Source organism: Pinus tabuliformis, chromosome 3_1, assembly GCF_031772625.1.
Source record: "Pinus tabuliformis cultivar Carrire ecotype Pingquan chromosome 3_1, CPIR1, whole genome shotgun sequence".
Lineage (NCBI taxonomy): Eukaryota > Viridiplantae > Streptophyta > Pinopsida > Pinales > Pinaceae > Pinus > Pinus tabuliformis.
Genome location: NC_142301.1, coordinates 847,975,717 through 847,996,516, shown reverse-complemented (window position 1 = coordinate 847,996,516; position 20,800 = coordinate 847,975,717).

The following is a 20,800-nucleotide window of genomic DNA, read 5'->3' as shown; positions in this document are numbered from 1 at the left end:
AAAAAGCTATGAGTAAGTGATATGATTGGAAGTACAATTATTCGGTAGTCCTATCAACGTCTCCACATTAACTATTATTTAATGTCCATACATAATCATGCGTACCTTTATGTTTTACCTTTTTGGTTGCTGTGTCGAAAAGTCTTGTCTTGTCTTTTGCTGGATTCATAATGATTAAAGCGGGTCTAAAAGTATGAGAATACCGGCGATTTTTAGTAATGACGGGAAGTAATAGTGGAGAATTGTAATCATCATAGTGTATGGCTGGTTCTTTTGGTAGGAAATGGTATGTTTTATGCAAATAATAATTCATTTCTTTGAGAGCTGAAGTGGAGAAACTGGTGCTTTTATAAATGAGAGAAATACTGAAAAGAAAGGCATTCAACATCGGGAAATGGTGTTACAGCAACGGGAGTTGGTGTTGCAGCAACGAGAGTTGGTGTTGCAGCAATGGGAAATGGTGTTGCAGCAACAGCAATGGGAAATGGTGTTGCAGCAACAGGAAATGGTGTTGCAGCAACGGGAAATGGTGTTGCAACAACGTGAAATGGTGTTGCAACAACGTGAAATGGTGTTGCAGCAACGGGAAATGGTGTTGCAGCAATGGGAAATAGTGTTGCAGCAACGGGAAATGGTGTTGCAGCAACGGGATTCCCAAGTTCGCAAAGTGATTCCTTTGAAGTTTTTGTTCTCAGCCATTTTCCAAAGCTAAGATATGCAAAATAATGGATTGTAATATGGCAACCCTTGGCAGGGATTATTAGTTGAAAAGAATATCTAATCTAAAAAAAATGCATAAATAAACAGAAATTTAAGTGCCTTGAGGGACAGCAAGTTCCCCTAGGGAAGCATAGTGTCTATTTGCCATGCAAGTAGCTTTAAAATATTCTTTAGAAACAGGCCGCTGATATAAACAGAGTCGATACCCATTCACTAGTAGTGGTGTTCTGCTATCATCAATCGTTAAAAGTCTGACTGTCCCATTTGGAAAAACAACATCCACTTCATAAGGCCCTAACCACCTTGTTCTTAACTTACCTTGGAAATTCTCGAAACGGGAGTCATAGAGTAGAGCCCAGTTACCTTTCTGAAACTGCTTTTGCTTGATGGTTTTGTCATGCCACCTGCTTCTTTGTTGTTGTATCATGGTTGTTTGATGGATGGCATCCAGTCTCTTCTCGTCCAATTCCTGAAGCTGCTGCAACCTGGCTGTCTGTGCATCAGTCAAGTCAAGGTTAACAGCTAAAGCAGTTCTTAAAGTTTTGATTTCAAACTCTACAGGGAAAACAACATTTTTTCCAAAAACTAATTCATAAGGTGAAAAGCCTGTAGTATTCCTCCAAGTAGTTCTATAGGCCCATAGTGCCTCAGGCAACCTTTGAAACCAGTCCCTTCTATTCTCCTTTATTGTTTTTGTCAAGATGGCTTCTATGACTTTATTGGTGCTTTCTACTTGCCCATTTGCCTGGGGGTGATAAGGTGTAGTCATTTTGTGCTTAATATGATATTTCTGAAGTGTATCCTTGAAGCCATGAGAGTTGAAAGGAGGTCCTCCATCCGTGACTAATTCTCTAGGCAATCCAAACCTAACAAAGATCTCTTCAAATAAAAATGTTAGTACTGCTTCATCATTAGCTTTAAGGAGTGCCTTAGCTTCTACCCATTTAGTCATATAATCTGTGCATACTAATATGTACACTCTTTGATTGGATGGGGGATTAATGGGACCTATAAAATCTAATGCCCATCTCTCAAAAGGTTCAAGAATTACCTGGGGATTGAGTGGCATTTCATCCCTGTGATTAGGCTAGCCCATTCTTTGACAGCTATCACAGGCCTTCACATATTTCCTTGCATCTTTGAAGAGTGAGGGCCAATAATAACCCATTCTAAGTACCTTGTGTGCTGTTCTTTTGTCTGCAAAATGCCCTCCACAAAGGCCATCGTGAGAAGCCTTTAATACATCATAAATTTCATCTTCACCAATGCATCTCCGGATTTCGTGATCGATTCCTGTGTGGAAAAGACACCCGCTTATCCAGCTGTACCTAGCACTTTGCTGGATGATCTTTCTTTTTTCCCTGTGTGATAAGTGCGACGGTAATTTTCCTGCAACTAAATAGTTGGCAATGTCTGCATACCAAGGTGAGTGAGCAGATACTGCAAATAAATATTCATCAGGAAAAGAATCATCTACTGGAATGTTTTCATCAGTTTTTAATCGAGAAAGGAAATCAGCAACTACATTTTCTTTACCTGGCTTATCTACAATTGTGATGTCAAATTCTTGTAATAATAATAACCATCTGGTAACTCGAGCATTTGTAACTGATTTATTCATTAGATATTTATTGGCTGAGTGGTCAGTATGCACAAAAGTAGTGTAGCCAATAATATAATGCCGAAACTTATTGATAGCATAAATGACTGCTAGGAATTCCTTCTCAGTGACTGTATAATTCAGCTCAGCTGGTGTCATATTCTTACTGATAAAATAAATGGCATAGGGAAGACTGTTTTCTTCTTGGCCCAAGACAGCTCCAATTGCAGTATCTGAGGCATCAAAGGATATATGAAAGGGTAGTGCCCAATCAGGTCCTCTCAAAATGGGAGTTGTAGACAACTGATGTTTAAGTTCATTAAATGCTTTTTCACAATCATCAGTCCACTTAAATTCAACATTTTTTGTTAATAACACAAATAGAGGAGAATCTATTTTGGAAAAATTCTTAATAAATTCTCTATAGTATCCAGCATGTCCTAAAAAGCTTCTTACATCAGTTTGTGTTTTGGGGATAGGGAAGGTCTGAATTACCTGTATTTTGGCTGGATCGACTCGAATTCCTAGGAATGAGATGAAGTGACCCAATACAATACCTTGATTCATCATCATATGAAATTTTTCAGTGCTTAAGGCAAGGTGTGCTTCTACACATCGCTTAAGTACTTTTTCAAGATTCTGCAGTGCATCCTCAAAAGTCACTCCATAAGGAGTAAAGTCATCCATAAATATTTCTAAGGAATCATTTAGCATATCAGAAAAAATCCCTATCACTGCTCTTTGAAATGTTGCTGGAGCATTACATAGCCCAAATGGAAGGACCCTGTAAGCAAAGGTCCCCCATGGGCTAGTAAACATGGTCTTGTCCTGGTCTTGGGGTGCAATCTTAATCTAATTATATCCACTAAATCCGTCCAAAAATGAAAAGAATTTCTTACCTGCCAAATTATCTAATACCTGATCAATGAATGGTAAAGGGAAATGGTCTTTCTGGGTGGCTTTATTCAGAGCTCTGTAATCCACACATACTCTCCATTTGCCATTTTCTTGGGTACAATTACAAGTGGGGAAACCCACTCACTATCAGATATAGGGTATATAAATCCTGCATTCAACAGTTTTTGAAGTTCCTCCTTCACAATTTCCCTTAGATTGGGATTCATCCGCCGCTAGGGTTGATAGACTGGGCGGGATCCTTCTTTAATATAAATGCGGTGGGTGCATAGCTCAGGAGAGATCCCCTTCATGTCTGTATAATGCCATGCAAATGCTTCTTTATTTTCCCGGAGTAACTTTATTAACTGCTGTTTTTCATTATCAGTTAAGTTAGGATTTATATTTAATGTTTTGCCAGGCTCAATTTCTATTGTTGTACTTTTGGAGGGGCTGCCTACTATTGTCTGAGATAAATTTTTAGCTTTCAGGTTCTACTGAGATTCATATTCCAAGATTGCAGTGAAGTGATTATACATTTCTGGGCTGACCGAAGAAGGTTCAGAAATGAAGCTGCTGATTAATTCATCTTCGGTAGAGTCTTTGAAAGTTAAAGCTTGTCCGATAGTCAAGATAGGTTGGGTTTCTTCATCCTCATAATCTACCCATACAGAATTGTCATTATTAATCATGGGTGTAGCATGAGGATAAAGGGTAAGCTGTTTGGTTTCTTTCCTGTTAGAGTCGGTCTAGTAGCCCTCCATCAGCGATCAAAGCTCTTTGCATTTGCATAAGTAGGTGTCTCATCAGTGTCATCTTATTGCATTCCATTAGGCATGCCATAACCCTGATGGAGGAGCTGGTGTCTTTACTCCCCTCTTGGCATTGTTGGATCAAGTTGTTTCAGTCAATAAACTATTTCAAGGTTACTTGTTTTCTCTTGAGGTCAAAATTCTAGGTCTAGGGTTTAGGTCCAATTTGTCTTCAAGGTCATGTCTCTAAAAGTCAATAAATGCCCAGCAGGTCAGAGGGATGATTATCAAAGTATTTTTTAAAAGATTTCATCTTGTACAGCTAATTTTTACCTGGGATTTAAAAACCCTGTTTTTAAAGAAAAGGTCATTTTTCTCATTTTTGTAAAAAGTTGTAAAAATTCAAAAGTCTTCAAAAATCAGCATGCAGCCTTGGTCCCCTTTGCCAAGATTCCTCAGAAGCTATCCCTGCAAAAATTTTCAAGAAAAAACATCAGTTCAACCAATTTCAGGACAAAAGGAAACCATAAAGTCAACAACATTCAAATTTTGAAAAAGTGTCATGATAAACATTAGAAAGAGGGTTTTGAAATGAAATCAATTTAAAACAAGAATATAAAGCCTCACTCTCCCTCCATTAGTCTTCATTGTGCCTCAAAGCAATAGAGAGAATTGTGTTGAAGAGAATTTGGGCGAATTTGTGAAGTCTGAGTGCGCGCGACCCATTGAGACTGGCGCGCGACCCGTTGGGCGAGCGCGACCCATCAGAGTGCCTTTTCCAGTGCAAAAATTACACGGGCGCGACCCATTGAGGGCGCGCGACCCGTTGGGCAGTGCGCACGACCCATTGGGGATTTCTCCACAAAAATTTGCTAGTGAGCTGCCAAACGACCCCGGAATTTTTCAAGCTTGTAGGTAGGCCTCCCATCATCAAGATTATTATTTGCTAGAGCTTGAGAATAGCATGAGAATATTTTTAAAAAAGCCATCATTTGCAAAATAAGGACTCCATGTGCATTTGCTTAATAATGTCAAAGTGCTAGGGTTTGTTTTGTTGTTTTAAGGTCATCCTTTTCACTCCTATTTTTTCCTACATTTTCCTACATCCCATTTCTTACACCCTTATCATTTTTATTTAATTTCCCTACCAAAAATACTAAAAGCCCTAAAACCCTGCCCCTATTCCTAAAAAGTCAAGAATCAAACCCTAAACCCTACCTCCCATAACATCCTTGCAAATGAAATTGTATGATGATGTATATGTCATGATTCTTCCCCTTAACTCCCTATTTCATATATTTTTCCCAATTTCCCTTCAAAGTCTCCCTTCCCTAACATTTCCCTTGTGCTATTTGTCCCCTTGAAACAACATCTCAAACAGTTAAAACAACAGATTTTAAAGCAGAAGCAGCAGTACATTTCAGCCACTTTGCTCCTGAAACCATGTCAGAAACCGAAACCGATTATGAGCAAAGTGATGACCATGAGTCAGCCTCAGAGTTTGAGGTACATAGGAGGCCTCACAGGGGTGGTAAGAGTGGTCACCATAGGAGAGAGGAGCCCACCTCTTTGACCGATTTGCAGGCTTGTCCAATTGCAGTCACATGTTTCCGCTATCTGTCATGTTATGAGTTTTGCGAGAGGATCTCTCAGATTCAGCATCACAGGGAGTTGGCTCGCTTGTTTGTTTTGCATTTGCATGAGGGGCATGTGAACCTTGCAGGGGTGGATTTTACATTGACACCCGAGATGATTGCTCAAGCAACAGGGATACCTAATGTTGGAGAAGTGTGGAACAAGCGCAAAATATTGGACAGTTTTCAGTATGAGCCTTACATTAAACCTGCATTTATGAGACACTTGACAGGTGTATTTCCTTTCAGATTTTTGAGGAATGATTATGCTCCTTTCATGAGGCTTATCATGCGCTATTTCACCTGAGAGGGCAGATTTTCACGTGTGTATTCATACCACATTCGCTTGTTGATGCATTTCACATGGGTACAGATGATGAACATCCCTGTTTTCTTGTGCCAGAATATTGAGAGGATGGTGCCCTTGATGCAGAGGAAAAGCCCAGCACAACAATATATGAGCCTCTATCATTATGGTTTGATCCATCTTGTGGTCATACATCAGTTGGCTCAGCATGGCATCCCATGGGAGGAGTTTATCTCTCGTGAGTTTTTCACAGCACCACCACCACATCCTGAGATTGTTCATGAGGAGGGAGGACCATCACAGCAGCATGATATCCCTAAGACTAGACATGTCAGCTCTCCTCCATTGGTCACCTATCAGAGAGGCCACAGGGCTTTATTTGCAGCAGCTCGGCGAGTATTTTCTCCACATCAGGTGGAAGGGGTCTCGCCTTCTTCATCAGCTCAACGAGTGTTATCTCCACACCAGGTGGAAGGGGCCTCGTCTCCGATAGCAGCACAGGTACCAGAGAGAGGCAAGCAGCCCAAGATTGATGAGGGGCCATCAGGTGTTCCGGGCATAGAGGTTGTTGATCTTGACATCAGTTCTCCTAGCCTAGAGTCAAAGGAGATCATTCAGCACCTAAGAGCTGAAAATGATTCATTGCAGCAAAGATTGGAAGGGGCACAATGGACGATCACATATTTAGAGCAGCGCAACAAGCAGTTGGAGGATGAGCACACTCTTGATGAGTTGCGGAGGATTCATGAGGACCGCAACTTGGCTCGAAAGAGACCCGACGATTTGGTACCCGTTGAGCGAGAGGCTATGCTTCTCCGGGTCAATGCTCATTTGGAGAGGTTGCTGGCCAAGGCCAACCAAGATAAGGACTTGCTCAGGAACATGAAAAATCATTATTGGGCGCGGATGCACGTATGCAAGGCAAGAATGAAAGTGCTCCAAAGACGATTGGCCAAAGCACAAAAACGAAGGAAAAGGCCCGACCCCCTCCACATCTTGGCTGAGGCTTCTTTGAAGGAGCATGATACTAAATAACTCAACTCCAGCACAAATTTCAAAAAAAATTGAGCATTTTGGGTCATTTGTGATTTTTTGGGCAAAAAACAGGTTTTCTCCACCAATGGCGCGCGACCCTTTCGTTTGGCAACTCCATTTTGGGAAAACTCAGCATTTCTGGATTTTTCATGAAAAGTTACACTTGCTCAGCCATTGCCAAGAAATTTCACCAAGTTTTGGGCCTCCAGAAAGTCAAAAAACAAGCAAAAAATGACTTTCTGCCACATTTTTGACACACAGGAAGCAGTCTTGGGAGATTGCAATTTTGGAGGGGCAAATGACCACCAAATTCATAAATTCTACTTGGGTTGGAAAGTAGACATCCAGACCTTTCCAACAAGCCCACTTTTGCCTCATTTGGACACCTGGAAGTGCCTCAAAAGTGCCTCCAAGGGCGCACGACCCATTCAGGAATTGCGCGCAACCCATCAGGCAGTTTGCACAGGAATTCAACCTACAGCTCAGCAAAACGCAGTTTTGACTGGATTTGACTTTTTGGAGTTGATTTTCATCCTCCTTGTTGTAAATGATGTAATTTTATGATATTTTGACACTTATTTATCTCTTCTAGAAGATTCATTCATAAGATAGGCAAAAATTTAATGAATGAATTGGTTTCCTAGCTTATAGAGGCAAGTTGTTTTGATTGCCTAGTTTTCAGTGCTTAGTTTAGAATTGGTTGAAACAGCTCCTAGGATAGTGAGCTCGACCCCTAGAGGCAGGGAAAGATTTTAGATGGCCTATATTATGTACTTTCTTTCTCACTTTCATGGTTGGACTCTTGAGGGATAAGCTCTATTGTATTACTCATTGTATCTCTGCAATTTTTGGCAAAGGAAGACCAGGGTTTTGCAGTCCTTTTTGGGATTCTTGTGGTCACATGTATTGATGGTGTGTTTCTCTTTGTACTTGTAAGTGTGTTATGTGAATCATTTCCTTACTTTTCCTTCTGCAAATTAGGCAAATGAAATGTTAAAGTAGAATTCATGACTGTCATGCTCTGCTTTTAAGTTTGCTTAATATCAATGTTTTCAACTGTTTAAGGGGAATTCAAGGTTATTGCTTACTCTCCTTAACTCCTCACCGGTCATTCTCATCCATCCACCTCTATCAAAGGCATCAATACTATCTCCTACCTTGCCCCAAAGAACCCCCTGCAAAAACTGTGTCCAATCCCCGCACCCAAAATTGCCTTTCTCCAACTTTCCACCAAAATCTTAAAACTTCCAATTCAAACCTTTTTATCAATTTACTAGTCTAAAATCAGTGTTTCCTTATTGGTTATCTCACCCATTTAATATCTTTACCGACATATACCGGAGAGAGCCCTCTCCTGCCCCATAGGGCTAGCTACGAGGCTAAGTGGTTTGATGTTGCCTTGGAGTTTGCCTTTCTCAGCCTGAGGTGAAATTTCAAGCGCTAACATATTGGCGACCATACTAGGGAGAACAAACAAATTGTTTGCTGACTGATGTGTTTATTTCATAAGTCTTAGACGAAGTCTGAAGATACGCCAGGTAGCCTTCGAAAACGCTCTTGTTTTACATCAGCGTTAGTAGATAAACGTTGCTTCAGTCGACCTCCGTGAGCTAGTGAAAGTAACACTTCATCTGCATTTTTACCCCAGTTCATTTGTAAACTCTGAACTTTTGGATGATTAGTTAAGAGTTTTCACAGGCTGATTGGTTATTTTTTCCTTGATTTCCAAACTAGCTTCCAATTTTGGTCGTATATTCAAATCTCATTCATGTCCAGCTATTTTTGAGTATCTTGAAGACATTGATTTTGACGAGAGTTTTGAGTTGTCTTTTTTCAAAACCAAATCTGAAAGTAAACTTGATTCTCTAGTTCCTAACCCTGATTTCGCAGCTGCTCTTGAAATTGAGAGACACAATAAATTGGTTGACAATTTCATCCTAAGATCTCTTCAGTCGGATATTCACGCTACCAATCTTGCCGAGTTCGTTGAAACTATATCTGGTCATATTGGATCTACTATCACGGCGCATGAGCAGTCCAATCCTCCTTTTATTTCTGTTTCTCCCATAATCACTTATCCCGCATCTACAGTTGGTTCGCCTTCTACATCCCATACCACTTCTCCTCCTCATACTCCCCATACTACAGCTACACCTACTCCACCCGCTACTCCTAGACCCAATCTACCTAAAGCAATGGCTGCCCGGTTTGCCCCACTTGCTCTTCCTCAAATTCTGCATGATATGCCAGCCGATTATCAAAGTAAAATTCCCATGTTTGATGGCACTCCACAAAGTATCTCTGCTCAGCAACATATTGACAAAATGACGACTTTCTTTGATCTATATGAGATAGATGAAGAAGATGTTACCATGCGATTGTTCGTGCAAACATTTGGAGGAGAAGTTAGAAAGTGGTTCAGAGGGTTGACAGCTAGAAGCATTCCCACCTTGGAAGCACTTCAGAGCCAGTTTCTAGATCGATGGGAAATCAGAAAGGATCCACTTCAGATCAATGCTGAGTACAACAATCTCAAACGTAATCATGGTGAGTCGGTCCAAGACTACATTATCAGATTTAACACAGTTTACAATGCTATTCCAGATGATTTGAGGCCATCTAGAAAATCAGCACTTCTCAAATTCCCGGATGGTTTTGATCCGGAGATGGCTTATTCATTGCGAGATAGAGATCCGCCTACCTCGGAGGATATGCAGAAAATTTTTGTTAGTGTTGAAGCGAATTTGAATGATAAAAGAGCAAGGATGAAGGCAGAAAAGCGAGTCACAATCAAAGAGGAAGCTTCTACGTCCGATCAGCTTCTTTGCAAGGTAGTAACGATGCTCGAAAATACTCATCTCAACAAGCCGGAACCGCAGATCCGTAATCCTAATTTCCGAGGTGCACAGCAGCCACAATATAGAATCAAGCAGCGTGAAACAAAGGCACAAGAGGCAGCAGTTCAGCAGCAAATTAAACCTCCCTTTCAGCAGAATTTTGTTAGCCAAGAATCAGAGGATGAAGGTGATACGGTGGGAGAGGAAAATCACTTCTTCACTCCTGATGATCTGCCCACTTATGTTACAGAAGAAGAAGAGTTGGTAAGTCACTCCATCATCCCTCAGGATGAACATTATATCTTGTCAAATGATGCAACACTTGAAGAAGAATCGGAAGAATATCAAAGAGGGTACCTAAATGCTTTATCCGCTCAGCAGAGACAATTAAGAAACCGAGCTGTTCCCATAAATCCCATTAAGAAAAGGAAAAATACTTCAGCAAAGAATGATTCAGCTTCCCCACACACAAAAGGAAAAGACATAATTGATCCTTCAACAAGTCAATCATCATCAGCAAGCAAGATAGATCAGCCATCAAGCACACCGAGAGATAAAATTGAAAAAAGAGAGGTTCCGGCTAAAGAAGGTGAGAAGGTTTCAGTTTTCAGTTTGGAGAATGAAATTTCAAAGCTGAAAGTGTCCATTCCTTTAACGGAAATCATGAAGAACAACAAATTTCCAAGATGCTGAATTTTGATCCAATGCTAGACACGGTGAATGTAGAATATGATCCGCCGGAATTGATTTTTGGGCCTGCTTTAAATGGTGAGTCTCCTGAAAGTGATGTTCCTCCATTCTATATCAATCTGCGATTTCATGAATATGTTTTACATAATGCCATGTTTGACTCGGGAGCTTCGCATAATTTGATGCCGAAAGCAATTATGGAAAAGCTGGGACTAGACATCACAAGGAAATATCATGATTTGTATTCATTTGATTCCAGCCGGGTAAAATGTATTGGTTTGATCAAGGACTTGGTGGTGAGCTTAGATCAAATCCCAGCAAAGAATGTTTTGATGGATGTGGTGGTGGCGGATATTCCTCCGCGATTCGGGATGTTGCTTTCTAGATCTTGGGGAGCAAAGCTCAAAGGTACACTTCAGCTCGATTTTTCCTATGCTACAATTCCGGTCTTTGGTCAGATGAGGAAGTTATATCGGGAACAAAAGATGAAATACATGATCACTAGTAAGGAAAAGCCAGTTAATCATCCTGTAAATTATGTACATACAGATTTAGAGTCATTTGTTTTGTTTGCGGAGAATTTTAATGAGATAGATAGTCAGTTAGTTCAAGCAGAAGATATACCAGACATTTCAGAAAATTTCAGAGAAATTTTGAGAAAGGAAAGTGAAGAAAGGTCCGCTGTCATGAAGCCAACAGCTGAGATCAATGGGCAGCAAACAGAAAATGCACAGACATCACATTTTCAACACTTAGAAGACGATGAGGATGGTCTTTGGACCATGGATTTTGATGGCGCGGTGGGCAGCGATGGTGCTGGTATAGGTGTGTGGATTCGAAGCCCATTTTCAGTCCAAAACCAAGTCCCCAGCAAGGTACGGGTATGTTCATACAAATTTGCATTTGATTGTTCAAATAATGAGGCGGAATATGAGGCTCTCATTGCTGGTTTGAAAATCCTTCGGAAGTTGAAGGCAAAGAAGATAGCGGTATATGGCGACTCCGAGTTGGTTATAAAGCAAGTGAAAGGTGAATTTCAGGCCAAACATCCTCGTATGTGAGCATATCGAAATGCTGTCCTAGATATCTTAAAATTGTTTTCTGAACATACTTTGACATGTGTGCCCCGTATCCAAAATGGTGTTGCGGATGCGTTGGCTAAGGCAGCAAGCAATCTAAAAATCCCCATGAATTCCAGCAATAAGTTTGAGATTTATGTGAAGCACCGTCCTACAGTTCCAGATAATCAAAGATGTTGGCAAGTTTTCCAAGATGACGAAGAAATCAAGGATTTTCTGCAAGTTGAGGGTGATTTCAAAGACATCTCCATAGACACGGAAGCTGAAGGAGTAAATCAGATGGATGTGTTGCAGCTTAAGGACAATTTCATTCCTAAAGGCTTAATTCCTTTGGAAGAGTTGTTCGATCAAGATGATGTGGCCCGCAAACCCACCTTAAGGCCCACGGAACAAGGTGTCGAAGAAGTGAATCTCGGGACAGCTGAGAATCCAAAGATGGTGAAGTTATCGAAAGCATTGTCGCCCAAGGAAAAGAAAAAATATATCAGATTGTTGTCTTCGTTTTCTAATGTTTTTGCATGGGACTATTCAAATTTGAAAACTTATGACACAAGTATCATTCAGCACACCATTCCCATAAAGCCAAATCAAAAGCCTTTCCGACAAAAGTTGAGAAGAATTAATCCTAAGCTGCCATTGATCGAGAAGGAAGTCAACAGGTTGTATAAGTCTGGAATCATAGTGCCAATCCGATTTTCCGATTGGATTTCCAACTTGGTGCCCGTGAGAAAGAAGACCGGTGAGATCCGCTTATGTATAGACTTCAGAAATCTCAATAAGGTGTCGCTAAAGGACAATTATCCGCTGCCCAAGATGGATCATATATTGCAGCGGGTAGTTGGCGCATCGAGGATGTCTCTACTTGATGGTTATTCCGGGTACAATCAGATTTTGGTGCATGAGGATGACCGCGACAAGACTGCATTCACTACTCCATGGGGAACATTCCATTATGCCAAGATGCCATTCGGATTGAAAAACGCAGGCACCACTTTTCAGCGGGAAATGGACATGGCCTTTACTAATGAGAAAGATGTCTTTTTGGTCGTTTATCTTGATGATTTAATTGTGTTTTCTAAATCTGATGAGGAGCATTTGTATCATTTAACAATGGTGTTTCAAAAGTGCAGAAAATATGGTATCTCATTGAATCCGAAGAAGAGCCTTTTCGCTATGAGCGAAGGCAAGTTGTTGGGCCATATCATTTCTAAAGATGGCATTTGTATAGATCCTGCACGTGTGGAAGCAATTCAGCAGTTAGAGCAGCCCCGAAACAAGAAGGAGATTCAGTCCTTTAATGGCAAGTTGAATTTTCTGTGTCGCTTTATTCCCAATCTTGCCGAACATCTCAGAGAAATAACCAACATGCTCAAAAAGGACAGCCAGCTCAAATGGACCAAAGAGGCGGTAAAGTCTTTCAATTTGGTAAAGTTAATTTTATCTTCAGCCCGGACTATACACAAGATTTTATTTTATTTTCATTTGCTTCTGAGCATACGTTGGCAGCCGTGTTGATGCAAAAGAGAGATGGAGTTGAGAAGCCCATAGCTTTTTTCAGTCGTATCATAAGGGATGGAGCGCTGAAATATAATATCATTGAAAAACAAGCATTGGCACTGGTAAAAGCTCTGAAAGATTTCCGGGTGTACATACTGAATTCTCATATTTTGGCATATGTTCCCAACGCAGCTGTTAAGGATGTTTTGGTACAAGCGGAACCGGAAGGAAGAAGGGGTAAGTGGATCGCTGCACTATTAGAGTATGATGTGGAAATCAAGCCTACCAAGTTGATCAAGGGTCAAGGTCTTGCTAAGTTGATGGCTGAAACAAATCTCCATGTCCTAGACATCAATTTGATTGCTGCCTTATCCGATGAAGAGGAAGAAAATTCAGCTTTACAGGTATCCGATATCTTTGTTTCCTCTCCTTGGTACGCTGATATTGTATATGTGCTTCAAAATTTGTCTTCACCCCCGGGGATGCCTCGAAACAAAGTTAGGACATTGAAATTAAAAGCTGCCAAATTTTGCATCATCAAATCTGCACTTTATTGGAAAGACCCCGGTGGCATATTGCTGAATTGTTTAGTCGAGGAAGAAGCTAAGAGAGCTGTAGAGGATTTTCATAAAGGTGACTCTGGGGATCACTTGTTTTGGAAGACCACGGCTAATAAAAGCCTAAGGGCAGGTTTCTATTGGCCTTCATTGTTTTCTGATGTATATAAAGCAGTTAAGAGTTGTCATGAATGTCAAATTTTTCAAGGAAAGCAGAAATTACAGCCGTTACCTCTCAAGCCCATTGAAATCAGTGCACCATTTCAGCAATGGGGCTTGGATTTTATTGGTGAAATCCACCCAGCATCTTCCGGGCAGCATCGATGGATATTGACCGCCACTGATTACTTCACGAAGTGGATTGAAGCCATTCCCACCCGGCAGGCTACGGACTCGGTAATTATTTCTTTCCTTGAGAATAACATATTGTCACGTTTCGGCTGTCCACATAAGTTGATTACAGATAATGCAGCAGCGTTTAAATCAAAGAAAATGGTTGATTTTTGCTACAAATATAACATCAGCTTGGGGCATTCGACCGCCTACCATCCGCAAGGAAATGGGCTGGCCGAATCTTCGAATAAATCTCTAGTAAACATCATAAAGAAATTGCTGGAAATCAATAAGAAGAGCTGGCACAAAAAGTTAGTAAATGCATTATGGGCTGATCGTGTAAGTCAAAAGAAGTCAATTGGTATGTCACCCTTTGAACTGGTTTACGGGACGGATGCAGTGTTTCCTACTTCACTTAGTATTCCGGTAGCAAAGTTGCTTCAAGAAGCTGATGGTGAGGAGGATCCTATGCAACGACGGATTAGTCAAATGATTCATTTACAGCAGACACGAGAGGAAGTTCTTCAAAATTCCCTTAAGTTGCAAGAGCGCATAAAGAAAATCTATGACAGAAAAGCAAAACCGGATGATTTTCAGATAGATGATGTTGTTTTGAGATGGGATGCCCGAAATGAAGACAAAGGGAAACATGGAAAATTCGACAACTTGTGGAAAGGTCCCTACAAAATTGCAGCATACCGTGGTCCAAACGCCTTTCTTCTCAAAGAAATGAACGGTGATGATTGTCTCGGTGGGTCGGTAAATGGCCGGCTGCTCAAAAGGTATCATGTTTGAGCATTTTCTGCTCTAGTCATTATCATTGTAATTACCATTTTACTTTCATTCTGCTGCAAGTGTGAACTGATCTTTCATCTTTAGTCTGGGGCCCGTGGTGAAGGCTATAATTCTGAAGATGGAGATTAGTTGGTGTGAGTTTTTCAGGTTGTTTTAATCAGTCCATTTTCTGCACAAAGTTGAGTTAGTTTGTGTCGAAGTTAGTTCGATTTTCAGTCAATTGTCAAAGTCAATAAAGTTGTCCAAATTTGGGTCACATGTGTAAATAATGACTCCATTGCCCAATGATTATAAATCATTGGTCTGCTCTCCCAGAGGTCTAAGGTTCTTGGTACCTCCAAGGAGCTACCATCCCCATTGGAGCCAATGTTAGAGTCGGTCTAGTAGCCCTCCATCAGCGATCAAAGCTCTTTGCATTTGCATAAGCAAGTGTCTCATCAGTGTCATCTTATTGCATTCCATTAGGCATGCCATAACCCTGATGGAGGAGTTGGTGTCTTTAATCCCCTCTTGGCACTGCTGGATCAAGTTGTTTCAGTCAATAAACTATTTCAAGGTTACTTGTTTTGTCTTGAGGTCAAAATTCTAGGTCTAGGGTTTAGGTCCAATTTGTCTTCAAGGTCATGTCTCTAAAAGTCAATAAATGCTCAGCGGGTCAGAGGGATGATTATCAAAGTATTTTTTAAAAGATTTCATCTTGTACAGCTAATTTTTACCTTGGATTTAAAAACCCTATTTTTAAAGACAAGGTCATTTTTCTCATTTTTGTAAAAAGTTGTAAAAATTCAAAAGTCTTCAAAAATCAGCATGCAGCCTTGGTCCCCTTTGCCAAGATTCCTCAGAAGCTATCCCTGCAAAAAATTTCAAGAAAAAACATCAGTTCAACCAATTTCAGGACAAAAGGAAACCATAAAGTCAACAGCATTCAAATTTTGAAAAAGTGTCATGATAAACATTAGAAAGAGGGTTTTGAAATGAAATCAATTTAAAACAAGAATATAAAGCCTCACTCTCCCTCTATTAGTCTTCATTGTGCTTCAAAGCAATAGAGAGAATTGTGTTGAAGAGAATTTGGGCGAATTTGTGAAGTCTGAGTGCGCGCGACCCATTGGGACTGGCGCGTGACCCGTTGGGCGAGCGCGACCCATCAGAGTGCCTTTGCTAGTGCAAAAATTACACGGGCGTGACCCGTTGGGCAGTGCGCGCGACCCGTTGGGGATTTCTCCACAGAAATTTTCCAGTGAGCTGCCAAACGACCCCGGAATTTTTCAAGCTTGCAGGTAGGCCTCCCATCATCAAGATTATTATTTGCTAGAGCTTGAGAATAGCATGAGAATATTTTTTAAAAAGCCATCATTTGCAAAATAAGGACTCCATGTGCATTTGCTTAATAATGTCAAAGTGCTAGGGTTTGTTTTGCTGTTTTAAGGTCATCCTTTTCACTCCTATTTTTTCCTACATTTTCCTACATCCCATTTCTTACTCCCTTATCATTTTTATTTAATTTCCCTACCAAAAATACTAAAAGCCCTAAAACCCTGCCCCTATTCCTAAAAAGTCAAGAATCAAACCCTAAACCCTACCTCCCATAACATCCTTGCAAATGAAATTGTATGATGATGTATATGTCATGATTCTTCCCCTTAACTCCCTATTTCATATATTTTTCCCAATTTCCCTTCAAAATCTCCCTTCCCTAACATTTCCCTTGTGCTATTTGTCCCCTTGAAACAACATCTCAAACAGTTAAAACAGCAGATTTTAAAGCAGAAGCAGCAGTACATTTCAGCCACTTTGCTCCTGAAACCATGTCAGAAACCGAAACCGATTATGAGCAAAGTGATGACCATGAGTCAGCCTCAGAGTTTGAGGTACATAGGAGGCCTCACAGGGGTGGTAAGAGTGGTCACCATAGGAGAGAGGAGCCCACCTCTTTGACCGATTTGCAGGCTTGTCCAATTACAGTCACATGTTTCCACTATCTGTCATGTTATGAGTTTTGCGAGAGGATCTCTCAGATTCAGCATCACAGGGAGTTGGCTCGCTTGTTTGTTTTTCATTTGCATGAGGGGCATGTGAACCTTGCAGGGGTGGATTTTACATTGACACCCGAGATGATTGCTCAAGCAACAGGGATACCTAATGTTGGAGAAGTGTGGAACAAGCGCAAAATATTGGACAGTTTTCAGTACGAGCCTTACATTAAACCTGCATTTACGAGACACTTGACAGGTGTATTTCCTTTAAGATTTTTGAGGAATGAGTATGCTCCTTTGATGAGGCTCATCATGTGCTATTTCACCTGTGAGGGTAGATTTTCACGTGCGTATTCATACCACATTCGCTTGTTGATGCATTTCACACGGGTACGGATGATGAACATCCCTGTTTTCTTGTGCCAGAATATTGAGAGGATGGTGCCCTTGATGCAGAGGAAAAGCCCAGCACAACAATATAGGAGCCTCTATCATTATGGTTTGATCCAGCTTGTGGTCATACATCAGTTGGCTCAGCATGGCATCCCATGGGAGGAGTTTATCTCTCGTGAGTTTTTCACAGCACCACCACCACATCCTGAGATTGTTCATGAGGAGGGAGGACCATCACAGCAGCATGATATCCCTGAGACTAGACATGTTAGCTCTCCTCCATTGGTCACCTATCAGAGAGGCCACAGGGCTTTATTTGCAGCAGCTCGGCGAGTATTTTCTCCACATCAGGTGGAAGGGGTCTCGCCTTCTTCATCAGCTCAGCGAGTGTTATCTCCACACCAGGTGGAAGGGGCCTCGTCTTCGATAGCAGCACAGGTACCAGAGAGAGGCAAGCAGCCCAAGATTGATGAGGGGCCATCAGGTGTTCCGGGCATAGAGGTTGTTGATCTTGACATCAGTTCTCCTAGCCTAGAGTCAAAGGAGATCATTCAACACCTAAGAGCTGAAAATGATTCATTGCAGCAAAGATTGGAAGGGGCACAATGGACGATCACATATTTAGAGCAGCGCAACAAGCAGTTGGAGGATGAGCACACTCTTGATGAGTTGGGGAGGATTCATGAGGACCGCAACTTGGCTCGAAAGAGACCCGGCGATTTGGTACCCGTTGAGCGAGAGGCTATGCTTCTCCAGGTCAATTCTCATTTGGAGGGGTTGCTGGCCAAGGCCAACCAAGATAAGGACTTGCTCAGGAACATGAAAAATCATTATTGGGCGCGGTTTCACGTATGCAAGGCAAGAATGAAAGTGCTCCAAAGAGGATTGGCCAAAGCACAAAAACGAAGGAAAAGGCCCGACCCCCTCCACATCTTGGCTGAGGCTTCTTTGAAGGAGCATGATACTAAATAACTCAACTCCAGCACAAATTTCAAAAAAAATTGAGCATTTTGGGTCATTTGTGATTTTTTGGGCAAAAAACAGGTTTTCTCCACCAATGGGTCGTGCGCCGTGCGCGACCCTTTCATTTGGCAACTCCATTTTGGGAAAAATCAGCATTTTTGGATTTGTCATGAAAATTTACACTTGCTCAGCCATTGCCAAGAAATTTCACCAAGTTTTGGGCCTCCAGAAAGTCAAAAAACAAGCAAAAAATGACTTTCTGCCACATTTTTGACACACAGGAAGCAGTCTTGGGAGATTGCAATTTTGAAGGGGCAAATGACCACCAAATTCAGAAATTCCACTTGGGTTGGAAAGTAGACATCCAGAACTTTCCAACAAGACCACTTTTTCCTCATTTGGACACCTGGAAGTGCCTCAAAAGTGCCTCCAAAGGCGCGTGACCCATTCAGAAATTGCTCGCGACCCATCAGGCAGTTTGCACCGGAATTCAACCTACAGCTCAACAAAACGCAGTTTTGACTGGATTTGACTTTTTGGAGTTGATTTTCATCCTCCTTGTTGTAAATGATGTAATTTTATGATATTTTGACACTTATTTATCTCTTCTAGAAGATTCATTCATAAGATAGGCAAAAATTTAATGAATGAATTGGTTTCCTAGCTTATAGAGGCAAGTTGTTTTGATTGCCTAGTTTTCAGTGCTTAGTTTAGAATTGGTTGAAACAGCTCCTAGGATAGTGAGCTCGACCCCTAGAGGCAGGGAAAGATGTTAGATGGCCTATATTATGTACTTTCTTGCTCATTTTCATGGTTGGACTCTTGAGGGATAAGCTCTATTGTATTACTCATTGTATCTCTGCAATTTTTGGCAAAGGAAGACCAGGGTTTTGCAGTCCTTTTTGGGATTCTTGTGGTCACATGTATTGATGGTGTGTTTCTCTTTGTACTTGTAAATGTGTTATGTGAATCATTTCCTTACTTTTCCTTTTGCAAATTAGGCAAATGAAGTGTTAAAGTAGAATTCATGGCTGTCATGCTCTGCTTTTAAGTTTGCTTAATATCAATGTTTTCAACTGTTTAAGGGGAATTCAAGGTTATTGCTTGCTCTCCTTAACTCCTCACCATTCATTCTCATCCATCCACCTATATCAAAGGCATCAATACTATCTCCTACCTTGCCCCAAAGAACCCCCTGCAAAAACTGTGTCCAATCCCTGCACCTAAAATTGCCTTTCCCCAACTTTCCACCAAAATCTTAAAACTTCCAATTCAAACCTTTTTATCAGTTTACTAGCCTAAAATCAGTGTTTCCTTATTGGTTATCTTGCCCATTTAAGATCTTTACCGAGACATACCAGAGAGAGCCCTCTCCTACCCCGCAGGGCTAGCTACGAGGCTAAGTGGTTTGATGTTGCCTTGGAGTTTGCCTTTCTCAGCCTGAGGTGAAATTTCAAGCGCTAACACTTCCCATTAGAGATGGTCATTGATCCTGATCTACAGCTAATCAAAGCATCCGCTGTAGCTAGCCAAGGTCTTCCTAGAATCAGTGGATGACCCCCCAACTTTGTTTTAGTTTGTAACACCACAAAATCAGCTGGGTAATTCCAGGATTCTACAGAAATGATTAGATCTTCAATGACTCCTTCAGGTTTAATTGTAGAGCAATCAGCCAGCTCTAGAATGGTTGGAGTTTCCCTAATAAAGTTTTTTAACTGCAGCAGTTGTGTTGTTTCAAGTGTCATAATGTTTATTGCAGCACCTAAATCTACTAGAACTTTAGAGACAAAGGTTTTTCCAACCTGAACTATTACTGTAGGGTGACCAGGGTCACCATATTTCACAGGAGGATCTTTTTCTGTCATTAAAGCAGTCAGCTCTCCCATCACATGAACTGTGAGGGGGTCCTTAGTTTTTCTTCCAGGTTTTTTTATGCAAATATCTCTAACAGTCCTAGCATAAATGGGAACATCTCTTAGCGCTTGCAACAATGGAATTTTAACATATAAATTCTGTAGTTCACCTAAAAGGTTAAAAGCAGGTTGCTCAAGTGTTTTGGTGAGAGCCAGACGTTCAGGGAATGGCGGATCTGCTGTTTGATCATTGTTGTTAGATGCTGATTCAACTGTTTCAGCATTATTGTTAGCTGGCTTTTCTTTTCCAACTTCCTCTTTATCAGAGTCAGTAATGTCATCAATGATGGCTTCAACAACTCTCCCTGAGCGAAGATGGATATCGTTACATTGCATGGGGAAGATAGGCTGATTTTGAATATCAATTGCTTGCAGAGCTTTATTGCTATTTAGGTTGGGGTTGGGTTGCACAGGCAGCTGTGATCTAATTGCTTGGTTATTCGGAGGAGTATTGGATGGTAAGGAAAGAGACTGTTGATGCTGAGGAAATGGCATCTGCTGGGCTGCCCAGTTCGGATTCCATTGATTAAAATACGATTGTTGGGGAGCCCAAGGATTCCATATGGTAGGATCAGGAAAAGGAAGACTTGGTTGCTGTATGGGTAGAAAATTCATCGTATTAAAGGGTGGGTACTGCATTTGGTTCATGGGTGGGTAATTTGTTTGAAAAGGAGAATGATTATTCCAACGACTAAATGTTGTGTTAGAATCCATACCTTGTCTTTATGGCCATTGCCTCCTCTGTGTCATCAGGTACACTGCTTCAGCCTCTTCTTCAGTTGACTGCAATGCTGCTTTTATTCCAGGCAGAGAGGGGCATTGTTG